Source organism: Vicugna pacos, chromosome 6 (assembly GCF_048564905.1).
Source record: "Vicugna pacos chromosome 6, VicPac4, whole genome shotgun sequence".
NCBI lineage: Eukaryota > Metazoa > Chordata > Mammalia > Artiodactyla > Camelidae > Vicugna > Vicugna pacos.
In genome coordinates this window covers 27,187,991-27,202,599 of record NC_132992.1, presented here as the reverse complement: position 1 = coordinate 27,202,599, position 14,609 = coordinate 27,187,991, and the positions used below count along the sequence as shown (strand labels likewise).

Below are 14,609 nucleotides of genomic sequence, written 5' to 3'. Positions count from 1 at the left end.
GTATTGAGCCATACCATCTGTCAGTCTTTATTATCTGAAACTGGTTTACCTATCATAATGTCTTAAGCAGAATCCTGAGCATCCCCCAAATACATTTCATTTGTCTCAGAAATGTTTGTAGACTTATATTTCAGTATTATGTCTGATATCATAGGAATTTGAAATGCATTAAATAAAAGAAAGCACATTGAGAAAATGTGACTTCAGTGACCTTCTCATTCTACCAATAGGTTTACTGAACTTGACTTGCCACATTTAATAAGCAGAATTTATGGTCTCAATCACCCCTCCTACTTTACCTGAATTGTGGAATTTTGTATAGTATACATTGAATTGTATACTTTAAATGGGTGTTATAATTATGGTGTGTAAGTCATATTTCTATAAAGTTGTTAAAAAATAAGTACACTTTCTGAATTGCTGCAAGTGAGTAAACATAAGCAAGGAAACATAAATCGTTTAGAAAGTCATCCAGATTTAGCTATTCAGAGTAAGTGTCATTTTAAACCAAAGATTTGAATGCTAGAAGAGAATTTGTAACTCTTCTCTTTGCAAAAACTAGAGGCCTAGAGAGGTTATATAATTTAGCCAATACCTCACAGAGAGTTAAATGCAGAGGCGGGTTTTGAAGCCTACTCTCCTCAACAGAGGACAGCAAAACTTGTAACTTTAAGTTCTCATGAGTTCACTGCATTGTACCTGTTTTTCAAGGTCTATTCTTCTTCTAAAGTTTATCATCCCTAGTCGTATTGTAGTCTTACGCTTAAAACAGTCAGATGACTTGGTACTGGCCCCAGAACTTAAAAGTATCTAAATGAAATAAGGTTGGGTCTAAATAAATGTTTCTGTGGGAAAGGAAACAAATGCTTCCTTCTCCTTTTCTTGGTTCTTATTTAATTAACCTTATCATTCATGTCCTTTGTTTGAAACTATTTCAAGTCATTTTGGGGAGTGAGTACAAATAAATTTGAAATTTCAAAGATTGAAATTATCCATCATAACCTTGGTGTTAACATTTACCCTGTTGCTTTTTTCTGAAATCAAAGGTTGCACATCTTTAATATATTAATACTGCATTGAAAACTGGTAAAAACTGCCTGTATGCTAGAAGCCATTTTTGAATTAAAGCTTTTTGAATTTTTGTCTGTAAACTAAAACAAATCACTCTACTTGGGGCAAGTATCCATTTCATTGCGCTATATTGTGAATGAATTCACTGTTACAGAACAATCTATTCTTTTAATCTTTATAATTTTTAACTGTAGGTCTAATTTCACTTTAAGAAATAGAGGCTTCATATTTGCAGCCAAATGAGCTTCATATTTACAGTAAGAAAGATGTGCTTCATTATTTGAAACAACAACCCACGTTTTACTGAGAGATACAAAAGAAGACTGAAATTAATGGAGAGACTCACCATGTTTCAATGTTGAAAGAAAGAATTCTTCAAAAACTAACTTCTTCCTAATTTTTAGGTTTAATTCAATTTTATTCTAGATCCTAGAAAGGTTTATTCCTTAAATTTGATATTTTTAAGTTGAGCAGAAAATATAAAAGAGTGAGACTAGACAAGAAAATAGAGGGGAGCAGTAGAAATCAGATGCAAAATTATATATAATTTTTAAAAACATGATAAAAGCTATAATAATAAAAAATATGTACTTGCATATGGATCAATGGAAATAAAATGGAAACCAGAGGAAAAAAGACTGAGTATGTATAGACTAGAAGTTAAGTGAAATAGAAAGATAAAAAGAGCTGCGTCTTCTGGAATTTGCTTTGGAGAGCAGGAGAATAAGTATTATGTCTGGGAAATTAATTCAACCAAGAGATTTAATACACAAACTGAGGCCATTTTAAAGACAAACTCTGATTCCAAAGCTCTGCCTGTTCTTTGTAAAGCTAAAGCCACAGGGCCAAGTTAGGCTTCCCTTTTGGTTATGAACACTGCCTAAAGAAACGGACCCTGAGGTAAGTATTTGAGTACAAGTAGTTGATTTGAAAGATAATCCTAGGAAATATTGGCAGAGGAATAGAGAAATAAGACAGAGAGGGAAGGCAGCTGAGGAAGTTTTTGTTCTCAACCACCTTATCACGGTAGGCAAGTGGAGCCTAATCTTGCTGGAGACATCCGGGAGCTGGTGTGAAACATGCACCTAGACTCATCTGCTCCAGTCCATCAAGGGTAAGAGAACTTGGATGTTTACACAACAGATTCTTTCAGTTACTTGTCAAAGGATGCTAGGGTGGGAAAGGGGCAGGCGTTAATCTCTGGGTACTTCCAACCTTCTGCTCCGATGGACCAAACAAACTTTAGTGGCCAGATAATGCCTCAAGCAATAAATACAAGGTGTTGGCAGTTGGAAGTCAGGCCAGCAAGCTCTGAAGTGCTAAGGGCACAGGGATATAGATGAAGAACTAGCAGTATCTGATACAAAAGCCAGTACTCTGGGTATTTATTTTGCACAGCAAAGAAATAAGACTTTTTAGTTTTCTTGTGTTAACGTGAACTGAAAAAAGGTGGTGAAGGATGGTTGATAATTGCTGAATTCAGGAGAGACATATGACAGGTGAGAGAACTCAGTAGAGAGAAAGCAACTTGGCATCTGGCCAATCTAAGGGGACATCATTGTGACAGTGATTGGAGGGTGCCACTGTGAAATTTTAGACACAGTGATGTTTTATAATGAATCTTTGGGTGTTTCCCCTTCCATGTTATACTCTCCTTCAATTATCTCCAAACTTTCAGTAAAAATCAGTTATGCATAACAGTCTCGTGTTAGCAGTGCCTTGGGAAATAAAGATGAAGGGACTGTGTCCATGCTGAGAATGAAGCTGTGCAGAGTGGTGACGAGATGGTTAGAAGTGGTTGACAACTGAGTAAGTTTGGTTCGAGAGGTGAGCACCCAGAAAATGTAACTCTGCACAGGAATCCCTGGAAGCACTGGGGAGACTGCTAGTAATTGTGCTATTTTATTTAGATTTTATTTTAAAGAATAATCCCAGAAAGTTATAGGACTTGATTCTGTTTTTACTTAAAAATTTAATATATTGCTCGTTATAAATGTTTGCATTAGTTTTGATTTTTTAAAACACTACATCAAAATATTATTCATCTTGATTATTGGGGTTTTCTTAGTGCTCCATAAATTTTGCCCTACAGATAAGTCCCTCACTTATCTCACCCAAGTCCTGGTCCTGATATGGGGCTATTTGGGTCATCTGTGAAACATAGTGCTATAAATTACTGAAGAAAGGAAATGGTGGTGGGAGAATTGATTAGCTATTTAAAAAATGCCGTAAGCTTATTCTTTGTAGCAAATAAATTTTAGTTTGATTAAAGTGCTAAATAAATAAAATTAAAATAGAAGAGACTAATATTAGATGTCAGAATACAGAAGGAATTCCCACACATTTAATGAAGGAAAAAAATACAAAGAAAAATATGCATAGATTTAACTAAATAAAACTTAAAACTTCTAGTTTTAGTTTATCGTTTCAAAAAACTTAAAAAGTAGACAAAGAAGGAAATTTATGACAAATATTTTGAAAGGACTAAATCATCAATATGTTAACATCATTTTGGGAAAGTAATTTTGAAGTTTGAATAAAGATCCTTAAAACTGTACTTAACACAGAAATCTCACTGCTGAGAATCTGTCCTTATGAAGTAGTAGGAGATGTGGCCAAAGGCTTCTATATGAACATAGTGTTATGTAGGGTTATCAGCAATAACAAAAATTCTTGAAAGAATCCAAATATCACACAATACAGGGTGGCTGAAGAAATCACGGCAGAGTGATAGGATGAAACATACAGATACAGAAAGTGTGCTTTTAAAGAGTATTTAACCTGGTCTTGAGCTACACCAGTGGTCCCCAGGCTGAGGCTGGCGTAGCAGAGGAGGCATCCGCAACATTTGTTTGCGCTGATTGTGATCACTGCAGTGGAGACTACAAACAACTCAAGGACAGAGGACCCACTTCCAAAATTTTCTCAATTTTAAATTCTAGGTTCTGTGAGAGATCATAAGGGAGAGGAAATAAAAGGTGACTTGGACTGTTTCTATCAAACTCTAAGGAGTGAGTTTCTATGTCAAATATGATTTGATTTAGAAAAATATATATCACACAGGATATATACTCTCTTAATGATGGGATTATGAGTGATTTTCACTTTCTTGTTTATGCTTTTCAGCGTTATATTTAAGAATGTATTCTTGGAGCAAAGGATTTTTGTATCTCAGCTTATCACTTTGGCATATTTTCCAAATATTTAAGAGAAACTTCTTTCAAATAAAAGTTATTGTGCTGTAGAGAATTTTGTAGAGGCTTCAAAAAATGGAATTATTTTTCCCAGTAATTTTCATATTTTAATAGTAGAAATCCATATATGTGTAAAAGAGAATGAGATGGTGGAACTATATTCAATGCTACAGCAAACAAATGTCAAGATGAATGTTCTTTGGATTGAACTTAAAGATAGTTGATTGAAGATGATTTTCTGTGTTTCTAATATGTTCGGTATTCACTCATTTCTGTATGAAGCCAATAAGCTGTAACATGAGGAGCTCTGAAATGGTATCAGGGGACTGAGGATCCAATGCCCTTTCTATCACTCCCATCCAAGAGAGCTTGGCCACCATTCACCATCTTTGATGATTCTAAAAGGAAGGATTTTCTGTAGATATTTATTGAGTTTTGGTTGCATCTCTTTGAAATACTTGCAAATATGAATATGGATTTAATAAAATCTTAGGTAGAATTCATCTCTGGATCTGCCTACTTAAAGGCTGGAAAATACATGCTAACCAGTGATTGTATTTTATTCAATCCCTGATATCTTCGAAGCTGGAGACAGAAATAGTCACAAGAAATCCAACTTCAGTATCTGAAAAAGCAACATTTTTTAGTCTGGGCAAATGGGAAGTAATCTCTCATTAGAAGAAGATATTTTACATATATATGTATATATATGACTAAACTTTTCATGTAAAGATGAATGACGGTATTTTAATGAGCATTTTGATTCTAGGCATGCCATGGCCTCAAAAACTGGCAGCAAATGTACTTTATGAATAACAATGAATCTAGTCAGCACAGTACCACCATGTCATTTGCTCAATGAGAATATTCAATGCTGTACCACAAATGTTAAATCGTTCTTCCTTAAAGGAAATGACATCATGAAAGAAATTCAAATCCAGTTTTAAATGATTCTTTTTTTCTTTTAATTACAAAGACAGTATCCCCTCTTTGCTTTTTCCCCCATGAGTGGCTTTTTGTCTTGGCTCCTTGACTCAGCGTACTCAGTGAATCACTGGATATAGTTTGCTATTTGACTCAAAAGATAAATTGACTGGAAGACTCATATATTTTCCTCCTACTTACAAAAAAAAGAAAAAAGAAAGAAAAAAAAAGAAGGGAAGAAAGAAATCTTTAAACATCTTATTGAAAAATCATCATTTTGAGGGGGGAGGTTGCACAATGATGAATATCCTAGAACTGTGAACTAAGGGAAAAGGTGCCTGGGTGGCATACTTTGGATATGATACCACCTTTCAGGTGGCTTTCATTTTCATGCCTGGGAGATGGGCATCTTAAAAAAATGCTGGCTATTGCATATAAAGTTTAGAGAATTGAGTATTGTCTACTAAAGCAACAAGATTTACGAGAGACGTCTGGCTCAATTGCATTAGGGAAAAAAAATGATTTCAAAAAAAGTCGCTTCCCTGCCTTTTAAAATGAAAACCATCTGCAATGAAAAATTTAAAATGATAAATCTTCTCCTTTCACACTGCTACTGATAAATGGTTAGTTTTCTTCCTCTTTTTGGAAGGGGCAGAATAGAAACACAGGATTATGTGAAATTTGTGTATACGGACCTTTTATTAAATATCTATATACTCTTTTTCTGGAATTTTTACTTATTTTAAGTTTATTATTATTATTATCATTAAATGATATTATGAGAGTGATTCCATGGGAAGTCCAGACTGTAACTTTTGGAGCTGACGTTCAATAACATTTGACCTTTCTTACCTATGAAGAAAATCCTACTCTGTCTCAATAAACAGAGTGATTTCAAATCCATATCTAAGTCAAGATATCTTTGATGTAATATTTTAAGTTAGTCAGTTTACTAAAATTTACATTTATATTTGATGTTAAGCATTCAATGGGAGACGCTTTTTACAATAAAGTATACTTTTTATTTTGAGAAAAATCTACAGATTCTAGCATTTATTCAAAATGTAAAAGGAAGAAATACCTCCATAATCATTGTTTTCTTTTCTCTTCAATTCACGTGCTTGTACACACATGGGCATAAGCAAATGCACACAAGAGGGCAGTGACTGAAGTAATAAAGCTACATCAGCCTTTTTTATTTTTTGGCAAGTGTGTGCATTGTTTCCTTTTACCCAGATCCTAAAAAGGGTGAGGACCTAAAAAATGGCAATAAGTTAAATTCACATAAAATCATTCTCTATATTCTGTGAGTCTCAGTTTATTAATCTAGAGGGCACTGACTCTGATCTGGCTTAGTGGGAAGTTGGAGTGGAGTACTATCTCTAATGGTGGTGTCTTGTCCTTTCCTCAAATATAGGGGCACCCAGGCTCCTTTGGAAACATGCGAGTTTAATTGGAAATTCTGGCGCCTACTTTACCAGTCATAAACTGGGTAATTGTTTCCTAATGCAACCTGGCAGTGCCATTGAGGACAGATTATACAGAGCTGCCATCCCGAGGTGTTCTAAACAAGTGACAAATCATTAACAGCAAGTATCTGGATCTCCGTGAGTGAACTCCATGGCTGCTACTGGAGGGAAACAAGACCAGAGAGGAGTGAGGGAGATCTGAGTAGGCAGAAGCTGCTTCATTAATGACTGGCATTGTCAGCACTGTGTGCTGGGGATGACTGCAGCATCTTGACTTTCACCTTCTTCTCAAAGGTGTTGCTATGGGTACCATCTCAGAGGTGTCACAGAAAAAAAGAGCAGGAGGTAGACTGATGAACAACATAAGGGAGTAAAGGATATGCAACAGCATAGCAATATGAAGACATCCTTCCCATACAAACGAGTGTGTTGCATACTTCGATAGGGACCCATTAAATTATGGAGGATGGCAGACAGGAGAGTTGGTTGAATTGTCAACAAATGACAAATAAAAGGTGCTTTGGAACTATTTTATGGCCCCAATTATCCCTAAGATAATCGCAGTACTGGACCTTTATCACTCAGGGTACAATTTTTTGTCACTAAGGTAATTTGTGAGACCCTGGGAATTGTATGCATGTGTGGTGTATGGGTGATTTTGTAGTATGGAAAGACTTGGGAAATCTGTTCATTATTTTAAAGGCTATGTTTTTCTGCACTCTTTTCAAACTCCTGCTCCCTCCCATGGTCAGAGATTCTGTGAAGGTGCCAACTCTAGCATTTTGACTCTGAAATTAAACACTGTGGTACCCTTCCCTCCTGCAATATGTTAATCATCATTAGCCTAATTCTCTCTCTTTCTGTCATACTTTAGCCTGTGTAGAAAAGTCAGGAAAAAATTATTAGGAGCATTTTAACAAATTGCAGCATCTCAATGATTATGTCACAGTTGTCAGACTCCTTCCTAGCAGAGCTGGAAAAGTGACATTCTCTTAGTCTCCCAAGTTTATTCAACTTATTAAAATAGCATAAACAATGTCGAGGTGGAAAACAGGTTTTGCTACAAACCTTTATTATTGTGTTATAATCATAGAGTCCAACCATGTATATATTTATAGGGGACATTATTAAAAATACTCTGTTGGAAACGCAGAGCAACTTCCCTTCATAGTTTGTTTGGAAACTCAAAGTTCATATTTTATGGGTCTGTGGCATTCGGCCTTTCCAAATTGGCTTAAGTAGTTTCTGTAAAGATATAGCTAGAATTTTTTGCTGTTTTGTTTTTGTTTTCTTCCCTTTTCTCTTACGTAATTTTTTTTTTTAATCTTTGCTCTCCATTTTAAAATCATGGTAGTTGCTCGGAATGTCAACCAAAATAACATTCATAATCTGAAACCACTGCCCATTATTTTCACACATATATCGTATAACTGTCATTGGAAACCAAATTCTGGGGTGATTTGACCAAACTCTTGGGAGGCTATTACAGATACTTTTCTATAAAAAAATATGTTTTTACTAAAATCATACAAAAGGACCCTTGGCCCTGACCCTACTACATATTTATTTTTTGTAGGCATCAATTTACTCAGGCAAAGAAACAGGAGAATTTCTTAGAGAAAGATGAGGTCCTGACTTTCAGACACTTCTATTTTTCTGGCTTAAGGTATAGATCGTTGTTAGAACTAGAAGCAGATATTTATGGGAAAATGGAATATTGAATTTGACTAAGTAGTCAGAGCTAAGACAGATTGGAAAATATAGAGTAGACCTGAGCTTTATTCATTAATTTGTTCATTTATTCGACATTTAAGGAACAGCTCTCCTGCCCAGAGTACTGCACTTGGCAGAGCAAAACAAAGACAGATAAGAGACAGATATCTTCTAAGGAGTGTGCACCTAGAGGATGTGCCCTTTAAATAGCTTATTTTATAATGCTGTGAGCAGAGTGGATGTATACTAGTGTGATCTGAGATGTCTAGAAATGAGTCATGTAGTGGGAGTAAAATTCACAGAAGGGCTTTCCCAATATCAACTAAAAGGAATTCTTTAGTTTTCAAAGGCTTTTTAGGTATAAAAAACAACTTGAAGTATTAAACACAAGAAGAGCGTTTGAAGGTGGTATTACAAACTCATTGCTGGACAGGGTAATATGGGAGCCAATGTAAGGAATGTGACTGGGAGAACCCTGGGATATATCTCAGAATTTGGGACTTGCTTACCTACATATTACTCTTCCCACCTTGAAAAGAAAATGTTCCTTGCTGAAAGTCATTAATTATTCCTATGAATTGTGCCATTATTGAACATAAGCATTAGGAGGTTCTCGTACTCATTCCTGGGTTTTTCCTATATGATCTGGACATTTTCTGTAAGAATTTCTTGAAATTAATTATTGTCTTTTATTACAAGGTTCGAAATAATTTTCCTTCCAACTGTGATGTTAAGTTGCATCTAGTCTAGCAAGACTGGTATTGAGGAGGAATTGTTTTGAAAAACTCGAGCGTTTATCAGTTAACTTGGATTCTATCAGTAAATTTGGCTTTTTTGTTTCGAATTTCTCTGACTTCCCCAGATTTGAAAGTTGTCTGAAGATAGTAGCAACATTTGGATAGTACGTACAATTTATAAAGTTACTAACTCAGCACTTGTACTTACTGAGTAATTGATACGGCCACCTGTCATTATTAGTGACAATAAAAAATAGCACATATTAAATCTTGCAGGATGGCTAGAGGCCATCAAATCATCCTCCTTAATACCACAAATTTTAGTAAATTTTAGAAAATGATCCAGCTGATATAAAAGTTGAATTTAATATGTTTACAACCTCCAAATATATTTCAAGGTGATTATAAATTGCTTTGGGGTTTTTTTATACTCAAAACAGGTCAGCTTTTACTACAATGTAAAATTTAGAGCCTTTGTTGAAATATGTCTTGAAGAAAACTGCAAAAAATCATTAAATATACAAACGTTTGTAAAGGACAGAGTATCTCTATATACATACATATGTATATATATGTGTGTGTATGTGTGTATTTATACATATTTATATAAAGCATGCATGAATACACACTCTCATATTTATCTGTACATATGTCTGCCCCTGCATCTGGAAGAATGGATTTGTGTTTTAGAGAGTTGGTCCCATGTTCATATCCAAATGCAAATTTTGACTCTTAGAAGCACATTTTCATATTTGCATCCTTTCCTTTCTCAGTAGTTTTGCCAGTTGGTGTAATTTTTTGCTTATTTCCACTTTTTCTTCCTCTGCAGCATCCCCCATGAAGTGGCGCTGAAAGATCACGTTAGCACAGTTCCATGATGTGAAATACCACAAGTCTGCAATTTTTCGGTCTTGAGAGCATTGCTGGGCTGAGAGGATGGAAATCTTTCAGTAATTATACCAGTTTGTATTCGTCTCACATTTGGGACCAAATACAAATCCGATCCACTCTTTCTCACTGTGAATATTCATCAAAAACAAAGTGCCAATTCTGGGCTAATCATGTATGGAACCAAACATGGTGAGTCCTAAGTATATACTGTATGTATGTATACATATGAATATATATATTTATATACACTAATTTTACTTGTGTCCTCCTCTGTGCAATTTGTTTGTTTAGTATAGGGGTTGCTGTTATAATGTGTTAATAAGCTGCTGAAAACTTGGCACCTATTACTTGAAATGACAGCTATGTTAGAAGCCTATTAACACTCATAGCAGTAGCTCTGCAGCTACTAGAAATGAATTTCAAAGAAGGTAAATGAACAAAAGTGATTTATATCTCTGAGGAAAGCAAATATCATGCCCTGAACCATACATCTACTTTGGAAATGTACAGTCTATAAAATGAGAAAAAGAAAAAACCTCTTCCAGTTAAAGAAACAGCGGAAGAGAACTTTGAAGAAAGGAAAGCTTCCTAAAAGATTTCCAAACAACCTTGAAGACATAAATGTTAAAGATACCAAGCACAGCTTCCTCTCTTTGTTTCTGTTGTATTTAAACTAGAACCATGTCAAACTTAGTTATAGGAATAGAACAGTACAGGTCGAGGAAATTCACTTTTCTCTCCATGAGGAAAGTTTAAATCTGGATTTAGCTCAAACTTTTTCTTAGCCTCTGAGTTTAGGAGGACACCATTTGCTATTGTTCTCAAGGCAGGGCACTTTATGAGTCAGTTCACCCTGCCTTTGAACTATTTTACTTTCTTTCGACTGTCACTGAAACTTTACAAGATGGCTAGAAGTCCTGGGTAAGCCTTAGCCACGGTAATAAAAATGTGTTAAGTTAGATTAGGAGCAGGTTTTTCTTTTTTATGACATAGCCTGCGTGTGCTTGTGTGTGTATGTGTGTGTGTGTCCGTCGGGAAGGTTATATACTGATGTTGGAGAGAGGATAGTTCCATACTTTTAGGCTAAACTTAGATTAAACTATTAATTTTTAAGAACCTTGCTTTTGAAACCAAGTGAAAGGGAAAAAACATCAAAAGACTTTTCCATGTCAATTTATGCACAGAAGTTAGAAATCTTAAACCATTTTCAGAGTTTGTATAAAACTAGCAGCCAAAGATTATAATGGGCAGTTTTATCCCTAAAATAATTTACGTTATTACCTTTATCTCTTTAATACTAGGATTGTACTGTCTTAGACACATAGTAGCACTATCTTTGAATTTATAGCACCATCTTTGTATTATCTGGGTATTGATCCTCTGCCCTTTAAAAAGAAATCTTGAGAAGTCTTTGGAAGTGATAGAAAACAGGTATAGACTCCAAAAATTGTATGTATGTAAACTCAGAACTGTTCTTTATGTGCGTGTGTATTCATGCAAATCTGCACGCACATGTTCATACAATAATGAGGCTTCACAAATCAGCTTGGGGCAGATTATTGTATTGTCAGAGGAAAGAGGTGAGAAGAAAGGCAATTCTTTTGTCAGTAAGACTCAAGGTAAAATATACTTTAAACACTGTCCAAATGGAACTTCAGTATCCCAGATAAGGAGACACTATAATTGCCCTTTGAGACACTAACTAAAGATGCTCTTATCTTAAGTTCTGTTAACCAAAACTTACGTTTGCCTGGCCCTTCTGTACATCAGCAATACAATCACGATTGATGCTCATTATGATTATCCAAAAGGGACTCAAGCAAGGTAGAATTCTGCTTTTCAAATTACTAATAGTTTAATTATGCTCAGTATCGTTTGTGTAAAATGAGTTTTTAAAATTGGATTCTAGCATCTTAAAAATAAATAATTCATGTAGCATATAGTTAGTGATTCAACTACTTAGAATGGTTGATTAATCCAATTACCTACATCATGTCAAGTAGAGAACAGGTCAAACTTAAATGAAGCTAAATTTATTTGAATTTTCTAAAGACTTGTATTCAGAAATGCCAATTACCAGTTCTTTGTAGACTGGTAATATTGCGAGCTTCCCAATGCTATAAAATTCTGTAATTATCTATTAAATGGAATCTGGTCATTTAAACAATAAGAACAAAAACAAAAAGACACTTCCAATGGTTAAAAATTAACTCAATTTTATTCTTTCACTTTTAAAAATAATTACTTTAAGGCTTTTATTAAAAATATTAAAAATATAACATGTGTGTGGGAAAAATTTTGAAGCAAATGTGTATAGTTCAGTAATTTGCTATGAAGGAAATGCCCAGGGGAAGAAGTATCAATTGTAGCATCTTAGAAACATCTCTCCAATCACTGACTTCCTCCCTGCCTCCCGTCACAGTAACCACTATCTTTACTTGCTTTTCTTTCAATTTTATCACCTAAAGTCGAAGTTTAGTTTCATCTACTTTTTAACTTATATTGACCAAATTGTGCAGTGTGCATTCTTTTGTGTCTAGCTTCCTTATGAAGTTCCATGTTGTTGTAGGAAGTGCATAATATTTTATTGAATGGATGGATAGTTGGGTAGTTTTCAGTTTGGAACAACTTCAAACAATGCTGCCTTAAACTTTTTACGTGTTTCCTGGTACACATGTGCATGTGCTTTTGTTAGGGAGATGTCTGTGAGAGGAATGGGTGAGAGGTAGGGTACAGGCATGCTCAACCTCAGAAGGTAATGTCCATCTATTTTTCAAAGTGGCTGTACCAGTCAATTTATACTTCTGTTAGGAGTATTAAAGAGTCTTGATTTTGCTATTTCCTTGTCATCATTAGTTATTTTCAATCTTTTGGAATAATAGTCATTCTTGTGGTGTCTTACTGTGGTTTTAATTTCCTCTTCCCTTATTAGTAATGGGGCTGAACTCTCTCTCATATGTGTATTGGTTTACTTTTTATGAGTAGCAGGCTATTCTTTATAGATTTATCAGTTTTCATTTTTTTAATGTTTTGTAAAGGAGTCCTTTTTTTGTTATGTGTTCCAGATATTTCACTGTGTGGTTTGTCTTTTCACCTTCCAATTAGTGTATTTTGATAAACAGGTAACCTATTAAAATTTTTAAAAATTTTGGTCATGTTTTGTTAAGTTAATTTTTCTACATATTCTATTTAAATTTTCCAGTGTATTGGCATAACATTGTTAATATCTGTAGCATCCATAGAGAAATCACTCTTTAATATGGCTGTTGGTTATTTATAACTATATTATTTTAATTTTACCACTTTTATTAGGGTTTATCAATTTTATTCATCTTAAAAAACAAATCTGATTTTGTTGACATTCTCTAGTATACATTTGTTTAGTTTGTAATTTCTCCTCTTTTTTTATGTACTTCCATCTTTTCTTCTTGGGTTAAATTTCTGTTTTTTTAAATTTTAAAAGATGGATATTCCATTTTTTTTCCTAATACATGCATATAAAGCTATAAATTTTGTTTACAAATAGCTTTAGCAGCACTCTACAAGTGTGACAGGTCATAGGTTCATTATCATTTAGTTCAAAATATTTTATAATGTCTATTTTTATTTTACTTTGAATCATGAATTTGTGGATTATTTAGAAGTGTATTGTTTAATTTTCAAATATATGAGAATTTTCAAATTATTTTTACTTATTTCTAGCTTATTTCCATTGATAGCAAAACACATATTTTGTATGTCTGTGTGTTTTATTAGTTATTGAGAAAAATCTTTCATTATAATTGTTCATTTGTCTATTTGTTAAATTCTGTCAGGTTTAACTTTATATATCTGAGGCTATGTTAAGTGCATATACATATAGAATTGCTGTAAATTTCTTCTGAATTATACCTCTAATCATTATAGTGTCCCTCTAGGTCTATCCATGTTGCTGCAAATGACAATATTTCATTCTTTTTAATGACTGAGTAATATTCCATTGTGTGTATATACACACATACACCCCCCCCCACAACTTCTTTCTCCATTCATCTGTTGATGGACACTTAGATTGGTTCCATGTCTTGGCTATTGTAAATAGTGCAGCTGTGAACAATGGGGTGTATCTTTTCCAATTAGAGTTTTCTCCAGGTATATACCCAGGATTAGGATTACTGGACAGTATGTCAGCTCTATTTTCAGTTTTTTAAGGAAAGTCCATACTCTTTTCCATAGTGGCTGGACCAAACCACATTCCCACCAAGAGTGTAAGAGTGTTCCATTTTCTCTACAACCTTTCCAGCATTTATTATTTGTAGACTTCTTGCTGATAGCCATTCTGACTAGTGTGACGTGATACCTCATTGCAGTTTTGATTTACATTTCTCTAATAATTAGTGATGTTGAGCATCTTTTTATGTGCTCATTGGCCATCTATATTCTTTGGGAAAAATGTCTATTTAGGCCTATTTTTTAATTGGGTTGGGGTTTTTTTTTTGATATTGAGTTGTTTGAGCTGTTTATATATTTTGAATGTTAACCCCTTGTCAGTCACATCATTTGCAAATATTTTCTGTAGGTTGTATTCATTTTATTAATGGTTTCCTTTGCATTCTTTTAAATTATCTGAC

At 34.2% G+C, this 14,609-nt stretch overlaps 1 long non-coding RNA gene across 3 annotated transcripts in view; it reads left to right on the top strand.

Moving 5' to 3' along the window:
* Positions 1-14,609, top strand: part of LOC140696838 (uncharacterized) — a 486,199-nt gene that overhangs the window by 284,186 nt on the left and 187,404 nt on the right. For all 3 annotated transcript variants that reach the window (XR_012073389.1, XR_012073386.1, XR_012073387.1), the window contains one exon: positions 9,938-10,188. This is a non-coding gene — a long non-coding RNA (uncharacterized lncRNA). The remainder of the gene's footprint in view (positions 1-9,937; positions 10,189-14,609) is intronic.